This window comes from Coffea arabica, chromosome 6e (assembly GCF_036785885.1).
Source record: "Coffea arabica cultivar ET-39 chromosome 6e, Coffea Arabica ET-39 HiFi, whole genome shotgun sequence".
Classification (NCBI taxonomy): Eukaryota; Viridiplantae; Streptophyta; class Magnoliopsida; order Gentianales; family Rubiaceae; genus Coffea; species Coffea arabica.
The window spans coordinates 26,164,856-26,181,110 of NC_092321.1; positions in this window are offsets into that span (position 1 = coordinate 26,164,856).

Below are 16,255 nucleotides of genomic sequence, written 5' to 3' on the forward strand. Positions count from 1 at the left end.
TGTGTAGATTTTGTCACAAAATACATCAAGTATCAAATGCATGGTGATGTTGTATGTGCCCCTTTTACAGAATTGCACAGTTTGACTGCTCTTTGGCCATGCTCAATGTGTGACGACCCCACCTCCCCCTAAGGCGTACCAGAGGGTTTGGCGGACCGCCTGCCCAGCTCTCGCCAGGACTCACTCACTATCTAAAACGAATCGCGTGCGTACATCCATGAACCATAAATAACATCCACAATTCAAGCTTATAATTTACATTGATACAATTCAAGGTACAAAGTCTCAATATACCCAAACGGTTCAAAGTATATACAATCCCATAACAAAACATTCTATTCGAGGAATAGCGCGAGTACAAGTCAAAAGTCAAAATAACTAGACTACGCTAGTCTTTACACGTCTCACGCGTCACTCGTACCCCTGTAAGGAAAACAAAACTAATAGGGTGAGCCAAAGCTCAGTGATGTTCCAGCTATCAAATTGTCCAGCAAACAAGATAATAACAAGGTAATAGTGAAATAGCGAGCAAACAAGCTCAAGTAAAGAGATAATACTTCAAGTAGTCAAGAAATGTGTGTATCATGTTCACAAGTAAGGATACAATTGCTCATGTCACGGCTCCATCCCAACTTGATCAAATAGTAGTTGACACTCCGTCAACTTTCAAGTAATAACTAGTCCAGAAAAAAAACTCCACTTCTCGCCAGTCTCCGTCCACCAATCAACCCCCTTCTCCGGGCCCGCAAGCTACACGAAACACGGGTGGTAATACTCGAGTATACCGAATTGCCGAGGATATAACACTCCACTCGACCTTACTAGTGACCCAGGGTTTGTTATCTAATCGACCAGGCCCTTGCCGGCTCGACTCGATTAACTAGCCACAGGATTTCTGGAATTCCAGGCATAATATAATTCATGTGCATGTAGAGCAAGTCAAGTAAAGTCGATAAACAAGAACAAATTTGGATAGGGCAAGTGCGATAAAGTACACCCTTGCTCTATCAAATCACATGTATATCACGTATTCACGTTGATCAAAGGTAAATGGCAAATATCGAGTTCAATCAGATATTTGGAAGCACTCACCAAAATAGTGCCTCTAGTGCTCGTGTCTGGGTGGTACTCCGGGTTTGGAGTCCAAATCTGCGATAAAACTTAACTTGAGAACTTTGAAAATCAACTAAGGTTCGAAACTTAAGCGTTTCGTTCATTAAGAATCAAGAAATTGAAATTCACTTGAGAAATAGTCGTGAAATAGTTGCTCGCTTTTCAAACTGAAAAATTTGATAACATGTTTGCTTGGAGATGACTTTTGAGTCAAAAGTGCAAGTAAAACGGTTTCATAGTGATTCATATCGTTTTCCTAAGAGTACAAGTTCGGCCAAGTCCTAACGTATAACCCTCGATAAACAAAGTAGCAAAGGTCCTCGATAGTTCAAGTGATAATCACTTCTAGCCTTTACTCAAGTTGCAAGTATAGTTTTCTAGTCCTCAAGCGTAAATTTGGCCAGCATGCCCTTTGTGTTTACCTAATTTTCCAGCCATTTATGGCTTCATTATTTTTCCTCAGCCAATCCCAAAGTCATACATATCATAGATTCAAGTAAATAGCCGTTCCATAGGCTCATAACAACATAAGAACAAAAATCAAAGTGATAACAAGTGCGGAAATGTAACCTAGCAAAAGACAGATTTGACGCGTGGTTACGGAAATAACACATCCGAGGCTACGCTTATCGGATTGAGGCGTAACTTATACCGTTTCAAAGCTAAGACACAGGGCTACAATTTTCATGAAGATCACTTAGTCCATTTTCCAATGAAACCTAGTTAAATTCCCAATTTACAGAACCCAAATCCAACTAATCGGCTAATTAACTGCACTGTACTGGAATGGTCATATCTCAGGTTACCAAGGTCCGATTAAGGTGTTCTTGGAGGCGTTTAAAAGCTAAGACAGAATACTAAAACTTTAATGTTTTGGAAAATAGCTAAATCCCAACTGATTATAGTGAATAAACACAACCAAATAGACTAAACTGTCCATGCGGAACTCTGGAATGTAACCTAGAACAGCGAGGTTATTTTCATCTTTTCACAAGCTAAGTTGCTCCAATTGAGCTAAAATTTTGTAGGCACCTATAAAATACCATTCTATATAACTTTCATGTTTTATGCCAAGCCTGATTCGGCCTCTAACTATGAGTACTAAAACCGGGCAGAATGTAAACATGAAATTCCAGAAATCTGGAATTTTTGGGATTTCATGACAATCTATTCATTTTCTTGCTTCCAACACTACCAAAGCCCCTTATATAATCTTATATACAACATATACCCACTATACAACAAGTCTAGGCAGAAATTTATGAAACCCTAACTTGCATATATCATCCAAAATCATCACAACAACTTGCATATCTTGTAATCAAGCCAAAACATGAACTAGATAACATCTTAAACCAAAATTTTAAAGAACAAGAACCATGATCAGATATTATACCTCAAAGACAAAGCTTGGAAGAGTGATACTCCACCTCCTTTGGAAAATTTTAGTTCCCCTAGCTTCCCAACTCCACAACTCACTCTTTAATCGGTTTAGTTTTCTTTCTTCTCACTTGGATAGTGCAAATCAAGAAGGAAATGGTTTTCTCTTGCTCTCCCTTTCTCTCTCTTCTTGTTCGGCTATGGAGCAGAAATAATGAAGGAAAGATGCAAAAATTGGGGTTAAAAAGGAATACTAATCTCTTGGTCAAGAAACCCTTAGGTGGCGACACTTGTCGCCACCACCACCTTTCATTTTTCTCTTTCTTTTCCTTGCTATTTTTAGCCTTAAAATTCAGTCAAGCTAGCTGGAAAATAAGAAGATATTTTGCTCAAGTATTAATGAGCTCATGTGGTAAGAAAGTGGTGGTCAAGTGGTGTGTTTAATCGGTAGTGCGCGGTACCCGTCGGTTCGCGCCGTTTTTCTTAAAAACAGACGTACTAGGGTTTTTACTTCCCATTCACTAACCTTATATCATTGCTCCTAATCACATATTATTTCTCACTTAAAAGTCATTTTTAATCACCAAATTCGGTCCTTGCTCCGTACCGAAAATTCATCCGGCGAAAAATCGCGAAAACCCTAATTTTGCTCCAATCTTGAAACCAAAAGTGAAACTCTACTTTCTAGGTTTATTTACACTCATTGTGGAATGATTTGGGTAGTAGGGCTTTAATAAATAATAATTTTCGAATAAAAGGCATTTTTGAGGAAAATATAAGAAATTTGCGAGTCCTCACACAATGTGGGTAATGAACGTGATTCGAGCTATTAGTCCTTCTATTTCAAATGGGTATCGATTCATCCTAGTGGCAATTGAGTATTTTACTAAATGGGTTGAAAGCATATCCTACAAGCATGTAACTAAAAAAGTAGTGACAGATTTCTTAAGAAATAATGGCTACGGTTGGATAGGTTTTATTTGAGTAATATCTTGGAAAATAAACTTGCAACCTGCAATTGTTGACCAACAAAATTTTGATTGACTAATCTTGGATAAAATAACTTTTAGTGCATATGAGGAAAACCGTTTGGATTGCAACAATATGAACACCAATATATTTAATAAAAGAAAACAACAATTGGGCTCCACGCAATAAAAGGTTTGACTGATACTTCAAGGGAACATATAGATCTCACACAAAGAAAGCAACCTGACAACCACAACACATAGTCAACTGACTTATTCTAACAGATTCTGAAGACTGTTTCCACACGAGTATTATTAGGTATGACCGTACATTTATTAAAAAAATACTTCAATCTCGTTTTTCTGATTTATCATTCTATATGTAACCACGTAATGAGCACATCAACCACCGAAGCGGAGAAGATGCAGAGTAATAAGAAGAAATATCATAAACGAAAGTTCCACATTAGAAATTTTTTTTCAAATTGATGTGAGTTTAAGTTGGGTCAATCGTTTAATCAGTTATGTTGTCTATAGGCAGCAAACATGCCCTCTGCCATTACATCACGCATTGCCCACCATTCTTGAATAGCTTATGGATCTACATGTAACAGTTGTATACCCGAATATGGTGGAATTGCACCATTGACATCCAGTTCCATTTTGTCGAGAATCACAAAATATGCATAGTCTGGATGTTCATCGCGTATGAAATTATGAACGGCACAACATGCAATCACGGCATTAACTTGGGTAGTCATCATGTAGTTCAATACTGCACCCCTTAAAATGACGAACCTTCTTTTTAAAATTCCGAATGTCTTTTCGATGACATTATGCAGTAATGAATATCTGTAATTAAAAAGTTCTTTGGCTGTTGTAAATCATTCCTGTCTTCGCCCCTTAAATATGTCTGGCACTATCTAAAAAGGGGTGGAAAGCCAAGAAGATTATGATAGGTTGAATCGACCAGATAGTACTTCCCTGTAATAGAACACAACAGTCATACCATGGCGAAATAAAAATTACGCATATATGAAAAGGTAAACAAATGCTTTAATCTAGTCCTTCTATCTAAGGATTTGGTTATAGTATTTGGTGAGGGCATTGAAAAATGATTTGGCCCTATAAGGGCCCCATTTAATACCCGAGCATTGTGCACACTTCCTTCCGACCCTGCATACACATATACAAAACGCATGTCATGATCACAAACACCTAACACATTTTGCGATTGTATCCCATGCCGATTTGTATAGGCCACTTGCTCGCCTTCAGGTGCCAAAGCGGGTATGTGTGTCCCATCGATAGCACCGACAGCATCCTAAATAGTAATTTAAATTAGTTATGCTGTAGTAAATGGCTAAATAGTAAGCTAAATTATTTATTATGTTTGGTTTTAACTGGTACTAGCACACCTGAAATCATGGGTAATATTGGAAAACGTTTATAATTTTGGGGTGAATTTCATCATGACACCTAGGTTTGATAATGAACTGCGCAAAAATGCATAACTCCCATAGCACCTCATGGATACTCCTGTGCACAGTCTTAAGAGAGTGGTTAAATCGATCGGCTATCATCCGTGACTGAGCATTACCAAGGTTATTGCTAATGCCTGCCCTAGCATGACCCTTTTGTGATGGTTTTGCTGCACAAATCTGCACTCAGATAATAAATAGCATAGCCACATGAACGAATCCACGTTCAACCTACAAGCCTCCATAATCCCGCCAGTGTGCCCGGACATGACTTTCGTTACCCATGCCCGACCACTTAATGCCAAAGTTCGACAAGGGACCTTCGCAATAAGACCCCCAAATAATTCGGTATCTGGACCTAGTAATATATTTGCACCTAAACCAAAAATTATATCGTCCTCGTCGGACGACGAATCACCCCTTGTGGGTTGTAGAAATCATCCCTACCACTGTATGAGTCGTAGTAGTAGTTGTCCATGATGATTTTCAAAAGAACGATGATGAATTTTGGTAAGGGAGACGGTTTTATTGAAGATTTGTAGTAAAACTTTCAAGTCTTGTGTGACGACCCCACCTCCCCCTAGGGCGAACCCAAGGGTTTGGCGGACCGCCTGCCCAGCTCTCATCGGGACTCACTTACTAACATTCTTGAAAATGGTAAGGTTCTCAAATCAATTATAATTCAACTTCATTTACAAGCCAAAAGTGAAACGTAGCTTTACATTGCCAAATATCCCAAATGTATTCAATCCATAAAAGTACAAGTACAAGTACAAAGAACTTATACACACTAGATTACGCTTAGTTGCTCCAGACTTCCACTTCCCGTGAGGAAAACAAAAGCTAAAGGAATGAGCTAAAAGCCCAGTGAGGTTGATAAACAAGAAATCAGGTAGGGAAACTATGGAAACATTACATTTAACAATTTGCATACTTTGCACAGTAATATCCAATCATTCAAGAAATAAACATTCAATCATTGGAAGAATACGTGCTCACTTGGAGCCATTCATTCAAGTCATTCATTCATTCGCCAACCATTTTCCTTATCCCTCCAACATTAGAAAACATTTGCAAGTGAAAACTCCTTCAGTGTTCTTGTCATTCATTCATTGATATCATTGCATTGAATCCACTGGCCAGTTCTCCACCAGACTTCCTGGTAATACTCGAGTATACCTGTGACAACCCTACCTTCCCCTAAAGCGTACCAAAGGGGTTAGCGGACTGCCTGCCCAACTCTCGCCAGGACTACTAGCGCGGTTATGTACAGTCTAAAGCGTTCCGAAAGGTATCAGCGCGCTTAAACGAAAATGAAAAATCAGAGCCGTACATGAACAGTGCCGGCCACATCACAATCCGACCGGGACCCAATCGAATACAAGTAACTTCATATAATCCTTGAAATGGACTTATACAAACCAAATATAATACATAAACATGAGTACACGATTTTATAAACCACATTCGTATTTTTACAAATCAAAAGGGAACATTAGAATCCAAGTACAATTAGGGTTTCCAACCATTGAGGAGCTATACAAAATATCTAAACTAGCTCAACTCATGCTTCAAAATTACAGTTCTAAAAAGTGGTTCCTTGTAAGGAAAACAAGGATAACGGAACGGGGTGAGTTAGAAGCTCAATGAGGTACCAAAAGTATAACAGTGAAAATCATGAGAAAACACTTTTAGGGCACATGTACACATCAAGTAAGAGAAATAAACGAACACTACAATTTAAAGGATACAGGTGGCCCTCAGGAGCCAAATCCCTGTTGCAATACTTGATCCAGCCTCGTTGACTCTCCGTCAACGTTTAATAACACACTCATGTCCGTAGACCCCTCTTACGCCAAAATTCCATTCACCAAACATACCCCTTACTGGGCCCGAACGCCGAACAGGAACAGTAATGGTAATACTCGAGTATACCGGAATCAAGAGTCTCAATACCCAAATGTTTTTCAGGAACAGGTACCCATGGATTGTCAATTACCTCGACCAAGCCCTTGCTGGCTCGATTTAATTAACTCCCTATGAGGTTGAGCTCAAGTTTAACAGGAAGATCGTTGGACACACTTCCAAACGATCTCATAACAAGTGCAAGTAACAAGTTCAAGTACATAACAAGTACAAGTAATAGATTCTAGTTCATTTAGTACAGGCAAGAGAATGAGTGTGATAAAGTAGACCCTCGTCTCATTCAGAATAACAGAGTTCATAGTTATCCATGTCACACATTTCAAGTATAGATGAACCAATTAAACAACAATTCAGGGGAGTGGTACACTCACCTATTAAGGCGAAATAACGTCCAGAATATCTTTCCGGGTAACACTCTCAATCACCGATGAACCCTAAGGTTAATCAAGAGAAAATATTACAGTTCCTCCAGCAAAAGTTAGGTGAATCGAAGTCAATTCAAATACTACTAGTATAAAGTATAAATATGATTTTGGAAGTGAAAAGAGTACATTTAAACCAAAGGGCATGAGTAAAATATTTGGAAAACTTATGCTCGTTCGTAAAACTTTGAAATATTCATTTGAGTCGAAGAAATGAAGAAAACGTATTTCTATTAGTCGTAAATTTCATTTTTTCCAAGTGTACAAATTTCGTCCAAATTCGAACTTATATACCTCGATAAAAGAGGACGCAAATATTCTAGATGGTTCATATGGTATTCGCTCTCAAATCGTTACCTAATTCTCGAGTGTAAATTTGGGCAGCACGCCCTTTGTATTTACCTATTTTCCAGCCACTTATGGCTTCATTATTTTCCTCAATCAATCCCAAAGTCATACACAATATAAATTCATCACAAAAGCCGTTCAATAGGCTCAAAGTAATTCAAGTACAGGATTTAGCTAGGAAAATGACCGGAAATGAGCTTTAAGCTAAGAAACCAAAAAGGCAGATTCACCGCTACTTAGCATATCGGACATAACCGAAACTACGCTTATTGGATTGAAGTGCAAGTTATATCGTTTTGAAGCTAAGACAGAGGGCTATAACTTTGATGAAGACTACTTAGTCCAGTTCACACCCTAACTAGGTCAAATTTATCAAAACAACCCCAGATTTTCTAGTTCAAAGCTCACTGTGAAATTCAACTAGCAATCCGGATTCATTCAATCATATCTCAGCACATACAACTCCGATTCAGGTAATTCCAAAGCCATTTGAAAGCTAAGATACAAGGCTATAATTCTTAAGAAGATATCGACAACCAATTCGGTAATATTCCTGGTCAAACTAACCACTTACAGAAGCTGATTATCATTTTTGACAGAAACAGGGCAGCAGGGGCAATTTTTCCATTTCACAGGATACCTTGCTCTGATTGAGCTGAAATTTTGCAGGAAGCTATTTAACATCATTTTCTACAACTTTTGTGTTTTAACATAAGCCTGATTGAGCCTCTAACATGCTCAAATAAAACCGGACAAAACAGGGAAAATTGAAACCCTAAAGCTGAAATTTCCGCACAAAACCGAAATTTTCCGCAACTAGCTACAATTAACACTCCATAAGTTCATTCTAAACCATACCAAGCCATCATCCATGGCCAACCAACATTAAACATATAAAAACAGAAAAAAACATGAATAAAATAAAATTCATTAATCTCTTCCAAAAGTCACAAAATCTTTCACAAAACCAACTCTATGCCTAACACAAGTCATTAATTTCACATTATTAAAACCAAAGAAGGGATTCCTTAACTACTCACCTTGCAACCTCAAGAAAAGACACAACTTAATACCACTTTCTTCCAAACCACTTCACCAACAACCTCACTACTACTAAACTAAGGATTTTTATGGAGAAATCGGAAATTTAAACGGTTGATTTGCTAGATTGAGCTAGTTGGAGAAGATGAGAGTTGAAGGTTTTTCTTTTCTTTCCCTTTGAGAGAGCCGGCCAAGCGAGAGATGTATGAAGGTGATTTTGGGTCAATTTTTTGATTAATTAGTAAAATTGGTACAATGGTCAAAGTCCAACTTAAATCACAAAGTGACACTTGTCACCCTTTTTAATGCAAAGCTATCTTTTTGTCTCTCCAACACCAATCCATTTGGTAACCTCTAATTATTTTTTAACACCTGGAAAAGTAATCCCAGTATACCAAACTTAACCTAATTGGCCGAATTTTACCGCACTTACCGCCCTTGCGGGTCCCACATCCGGTATACACTTTTAATTCCTCAAAACTAACTGTTATTAGAAAAATAATTTAAAAACTATATTTACTCATACAAATTATCTAGAAAATTTTTCTAATAACGAAAATGTAGAAAAGGCGTGCAATTAAATAAAATAAAGCCTAGAAAATTAGAAAATTTCGGGTTCTCACAATACCAAACATTGTCCCAGGGTCACCAGCCGCCCGACCGAGTTCGGTTCTGCCTCGAGTCGACTGGCAACGAAGGGCAAAGGTCCAGTTCAGCCAAAAGGCTTACATTCATGCACAAGTAGCATTCAATAGTTTAATCATTGAAAATTTCACGTTCACTTAAGTCAAGTGCGATAAAGTACACACTCACCTATTGAAAATCCATTTAACAATCATTGAAAAATATTTAACATTCAAGCAAACATTCACAACAATTCACATAGTCATTGGAAGCACAACATGCAAAGAACACTCACCAGTTTAAGCAAAATAACGTCAAAAGTTTGCCCCCAGGTTATGCTCTTGATCACCAACAAACCCTAAGAATAACCAAGATAAAGTGTTATGGTTCAACCATTCAAAGTTTAGATGAACCAAAGAAAATCTGAGTAACTACTAGTGCAAAGGTGCAAATATGGTTTTGGAGTAAAAAGAGAACATTTAGACCCAAAGGATATGAGTAACCAAGAATTTCCTTATTCCAATCATAAAATCAATCTCAAAATGGTTTAACAACTCCAACTTCAAGTTGAAAATGAAAGTAAGGACAGTTTTAGGAAAATATAGTTTTTCCAGTTTTGCGCGATGCTATTCGAAAAATCATATCTCAAGGTTCTTAACTCCAAAATTTATAAAATTTATACTGTTAGAAAATAGATTCAAAGAGTTACAATTTTTTAGAAGACACCTTTCCAAGATTCTGTCCACAAGTCAGTCAAAATCCAATTTCAAGTGGCTGCTTTATCTAGTGGAAAGACAGAACAGGAATGAAAATTTAGTCAACTTTGGAAAATCACAAATATTCATAGGAATTGAGAAAAATTCTGAAATTTTCACGGTTGAAAGTACTTTGAATCTATTTTCAAACGCAATAAGCAGAACTCAATTTGAATTTTTCTATACCAAAATATGACAAATTTTCCAAGACTACTCAGAGTCTCCTGTGGGGAAAATTTCAGCAGCACTTCCCCTTGTTTTCTTTACTTTTTCTGTGAGGACCCGAAAATTTTCTTATTTATAATTATTTTTAGTCCATTTTCTTCCATGCATTTTTGTACTTTACTTTATTACCTTGATTTTCTAGGTATTTTTATATGTGAGAATAGTTTTTAAATCATTTTCCTGATTTAAATTAGTTCATGTTAAGTTTGAAGCGCATTATGAACATGGGACCCGCTAGTGCGGGTAGTGCGATAAAATTTTGATGATTAGTTGAAGGTTGTATAAAAGGATGTTATTTTATAAGGTGCTAAGGGATAATTAGAGGTTAGTTAGATAGATTAACCATTGGTAGACAAAAGAATGAGGTTAAACCTTAGGAAGGCCAAGTGTCGCGAACTAGGGCTACAAACGAACCGAGCCGCCGCTCGCGAGCGAGTCAAGCTCGACTCGAGCTGGCTCGGGTTGAAATCGAGTTCAAAATATTAAGTTCGTTAGGCTCGCGAGCTCGAGTATATATATATATATATATTTTTTAAGTATATATATATTTTTTATTTTAAGTATATATATATTTTATTTTAATAGTAAAATTACATATATATCCTTAATATTTTATTATTTATATAAGAAAAAATATTATTTTATTTATTTTGTAAAAAATAAAATAATTATTTTTTATTTTTTTGAGGTCGAGCTCGAGCTCAAGCTCGAGTTCGAGTTCAATAAAATTAAGTCAAGACTAGACTCGATTAGGCCAAAACTCGACTCGACTTGCCTCGTTTGCAGCCCTATCGCGAACCTATTAGAAGTTGGATTTTGACCAAGGTTTCTTCACTTTCCTAAATTCAAATTTTGACCAATATTTCTTCATTTTCTTCTCTTGCTTGGCCAAACCGTTGACGGAGAGAAGACGTCATCTTGCACTTCAATTTCTTGCTACAATCTTGAGTTTCAACCATCAAAGTTGCAAATTACTCCATACAAAGTGCTAACTAAGGAAGAGTAGAGGTGTTGGTGGAGTGATTTTGGAGGAAGAAGTACTAAGCTACCATCTTTCTTGAGGTTCTAAAGTAACTTTGTCAGGAAACCCTTCTTTACTTCTAATACTAGCATCCTAGGGGTTTAGGGTTACAAAATTTGTAGTTTTATGAGAAATACTGTGGTTTGAAGCGGTGTTATGGGAATTTTCAGTTTTTACGGTGAATTTTCTACCCATATGTGATGATTGAGGGTTGTCCATGTTTTGATAGTTTTGTTATGTGAAATATTGAGATTTTATGGGCTAATTTGACTTATTTAAAGAAAATTTCAGTTTATGTGTGTAAATTTCATACTAGGGTTTCAAAATTGGGCTTGATTGTGGTTGGTTTTGAAGCTATCAATTGGTTGTACGTGAAGGGTGTTGTGGCCCTAATTTGTATGTGCAATTGAGGTAGAATTGAGATAAGTTTTGGTATTGATTGTAGGGTGGAAAATAAGGAAATTTAGGGGAAGTGTTGTCCAATTTTGGAGCGACTTGATTCCTTTGAGTTTGGGTTGATTTTTGGGTAGAAATGAAGGGCTTTGGGGTTGTCCGTGTCTTTAGAACCAACCGTTACCTTTTACTCCAAAGCCACACTTTTGTGTCCTTGTATTCGTAGTTCATTTGGATTGGCATATGACTCGTAATTGAGTCTCACTTGTGAATTCCGTTCACTAGATTTTGGATGTGGGAGTTATAATTGTTTTATCTTGGTTGTTCTTAGGACGTGCCGGTGACCGAGAACATAAACCGGGAGGAAACTTTTGAAGTTATCTTTACTTGAACTGGTGAGTGTACCACTCACATGATTTGTTGCTTAACTGATTTACTTGTACTTGAAATTGTGACTTGAATGACTGTACTTCTGTTTACTCTGGACGAGACGAGGGTGTACTTTATCACACTTGTTTCTCTTGCTTAATTGATGGGTTTACTGTATATATCTGAATCTGATACTTGTGCATGATTTGATGTCGTTTGGAGTTTGGTATCTAACGACTTTATTGTAAAATTTGAGCTCAACCTCATTGGTAATTAATCGAATCGAGCCAGCAAGGGGCTTGGTCGAGGTAAATTGACTAACCATGAGGATACTGTTTCTAATTATCTAAATACCGAAACCCCTCTGATATTTGGTATACTCGAGTATAACCATCTCTGTTTCTGTTTGGTGTTCGGGCCCGGTAAGGGGTATGTGTGGTGGACGGAATTTGGTGTAAAGTGGGGTCTATAGTCAGGTTTGTTCTTTAAACGTTGACGGAGAGTCAACGAGCTTAGATCAAGTAACGAAAAGGGGAAATGATCTTTTGAGAGACATCTGTATCCTTTTACTTCTTGTTTATCTATGGTGTTCATTCCTTTTATTTGAGGGCTATATTTGATTGAGTACAATGGTACTTTTGTGATTCTTGAGTGCTTGTCCTATTGGTACCTCATTGGGCGAAAACTCACTTCCGTTGCCTTTGTTTTTCTTACAGGGAACAATATTTTGGCATCATGATTTTTGGACGAAAGAGTTGAGCTAGTATAGATATTCTTTTGTTAAGCTTCTCTGTAATAGAAAACCCTAATTGTGTTTTGATCAAGTATCACATTTTGACTTGTAAAGTTTCCAATGTAGGTATATAAATGTTTAATCATGTCGCTTCCGTGTATTTGTTTGAGAATGTACATTCTCTGGGTTTATGTGAACTTTACTTGTATCTGTTGCGGATTCGAGCAAGTGTGGGACTTGAACAAAGAAAGAAAAATTTTCTGGCAAAAAAATTTGGCAGGAAATCCGGCCGTATATCCAGCCAAATCTTGGCCGGATTGGCAGGGCATTTGGAAAAAAAAGTTGGATTGTGACGTGGCTTCAGGAATCAGTTTTCGATCGTTCGTTTTCTCGCAGATCTATCGCGCATTATGTAGGGTTTTCGTGTGTTTTGGCTTAGTAGTCCTAGCGAGAATTGGGCAGGCAGTCCGCTAACCCTTGGGGTACGCCGTAGGGGGAGGTGGGGCTGTCACATTTCCATCCAAACTCAACACCAAAATTCACCTCAAATCAACCTTAACCACAACCACAAGTCATAAGCTATAACATACACTTGATTAAGGCCTCAAAACCATCCAAATATAGCAAATTTATAGCTCAAAACCAATCATAACCAAGCTGAATTTTGGACACCCTAAGCTGAGATTTTCACATACAAGTTGGAATTTTACTAAAGCAAGCCAAACTAACATATAAAAGCTAGATATTGCACATGGCAAAGCTATCAAATCATGGCCAACCTTAAGCATCATATAAGGGCAGAAATTTCATCATAAAAACTGAAAATTTCCAAATCTCCACTTCAAACCAAGAAATTTCTCATAAAAATACCAATTTTCAACTATAAATCACTAGTATGCTAGTATTAGAAGTAAAAAGAAGTTTCTTACTATAAATACCTTAAAATCCCAAGAAAGATGGAAACTTAATGCTTCTTCCTCCAAAATCTCTCCACTCAATCCTTTAATCTTCCTTAGTGATCAATTTTTGTGGAGTAGTTAGTAAGATGGTTGGCTAAACTCAAGATTCAAGCAAGTTTTTTAAGTTGTAGGAGAAGTTTTCTTTCCCTTCTTTTCTCTCAAATAATTCAGCCAAGAGGAAGCAAAAAGTGAAGGAATTTTAGCCAAAATTTTCAAGATAAAGCCAAAGTTGTCTTAGTCAAAGAAAGCTTAGATGATCGACACTTGTCAGCGTAGGAATCAACCTATCTTTTTTGACTTTCCTTTGTCTCTAATGAATAATTCATATGGTTTTCCTCCAATCCACTCTTAGCACTTCTAATCACACAAACCTTCTTAAATAAATACCTATTTTTATCCACTAAATTTATTATGTAACTCACTAATGGATCCCGCTTCTATAATGCCTACGAACTTAACATGAACTAACTTATATAAGAAAAATAATTTAAAAACTGGACTCACTTATAAAAATATCTAGAAAATTAAGGTAATAAAGTAAAGTAAAGAAAATATATTTAAAAAAATAAAATAAAGTAGAAATTTTTTTTTCGGGTCCTCACATTTTGCAGCAATTTATAGGGAAGCATGGAAGGCTGTAGCCAGAAACCAAACAATTGAATCTGTGTACGCTCCCTATAAACTATTGATGAATAGTTCCTGCAGCCTCTGTTGTATTGTCAATACAGACAAGCAGCCTTGCCGAATTATTTTGCCATGGAGGGAACCACCATCTGCTCCAATTTTATTCTAAAGCTGTATACACATAACTAAAGTTCACGGCATTCACCAATTATACACTTCAAGAAATAGAGACTAGGTTTCAAGGCAAGTGGTCCAAAAGAGTGCTCTAGCTACTGAACTTCAGAAGTGATCCTGAATAGAGGGGACAATTGTCAAATATCAACTCGAATAGTGGGTCGGAATAGTGTTCCGACTGATGCATCAGAAGTGATCCATAATTCTGTTGAAATGCGCAAATGGTAATTGTAGCTTTAACAAAATTCAAGTCGTGTCCGAAAAAAAATTTGACTTTTATATATTTACTGGTACGTACATGCATACACCTATACATACATATATACATACATGTTTACATATATATATAACTTATATATATGTATTTATATATTCATTTATGTATATAGATATATATAAATAGTAGCAACAAATAAATATATGTATAAATATATATATTTACAAATATTTATGTATAATATATGTTTATATGTATACACATATATATAGTTATATATATATTCACCCATGCATAGTGGGGACAATTGGTCAGGCGTCATCTCGAAAAGTGGTCCGAAATAGTGCTCCAATTGATGCATCGGAAATAATATGTGATCCCCTTGTTCCTTTGTATGAATGGGCAAATGGTAAGTACAGCTTTAACAACATTTGAGTCATGTCTAAAAAAATTGATTTTTGAATATTTACCAGTATGTATATGCTTACATCTATGGACACATATACATGTATATATATACATGTTTACAAATATATTAGCTTATATATATATGAATTTATATAAATACATTAATATATTCATTTATGTATATAGATATATATATAAATAGTAGTAACAAATAAATATATGTATATAAAGTTAAAAATGTTTACATATATTTGTATATAAATATATGTTTATATCTATACACATATATATAGTTATATATATACACATGCATATATGTATATGATATGCTGACCTATATGAAATAGTGAAGGTAGCTGGTCAGAGGTCACCTCAACAAGTCCTCCGGAATAGTGCTCCAACTGATGAATCAGAAATTATATGTTATCCCCTTGTTCCTTTGTGCTAAACTGCTAAAGGCAAATGGTCAGTATAGCGTTAACAAAATTCAAGTCATGTCTAAAAAAAGAATTTTATATATTTACTACTATGTATATGCATGCCTCTATACATACATATACATAAATACACATATTTGTCCCCAAATGAAAATAAACCTATCACATTAGAGTTGATAACTGGGGTTTTTTAATAATAGAATTTTTGAACCCTTTTCATAGTACGGCTGATCAATTGTTAAATTGTAATTGAATTCGTGCATACTTAGGAAGGTCCATCACTGGCTGGTATGATGGAAGGAACCACCATCAGTAGGACGTTGACAACCAAATGAATACTAATAGAAGACCAAATTATAGAGAAAGTAAACAAACAGTAAGCAACTATTTGTTCCCAAAATGAAACTAAACCTAATACATTAAAGTAACTAATTTGAACCTCATGGCTTAATACTTAGAGACCAAAAATTTTAAAGAGGACCACTCGTTGTTTGGAGGGATGCGTGCAGCAGGATTAAGCAAATGCAGGTATTCTTCTTGCAATTCACATCCCATGGACAGGAAAGTCCTGCGCCACTTTTCGTCCTACAATTCCTTCAAGGCTTTGACTTTAACTCTAGGGGGGACTACATTTTTT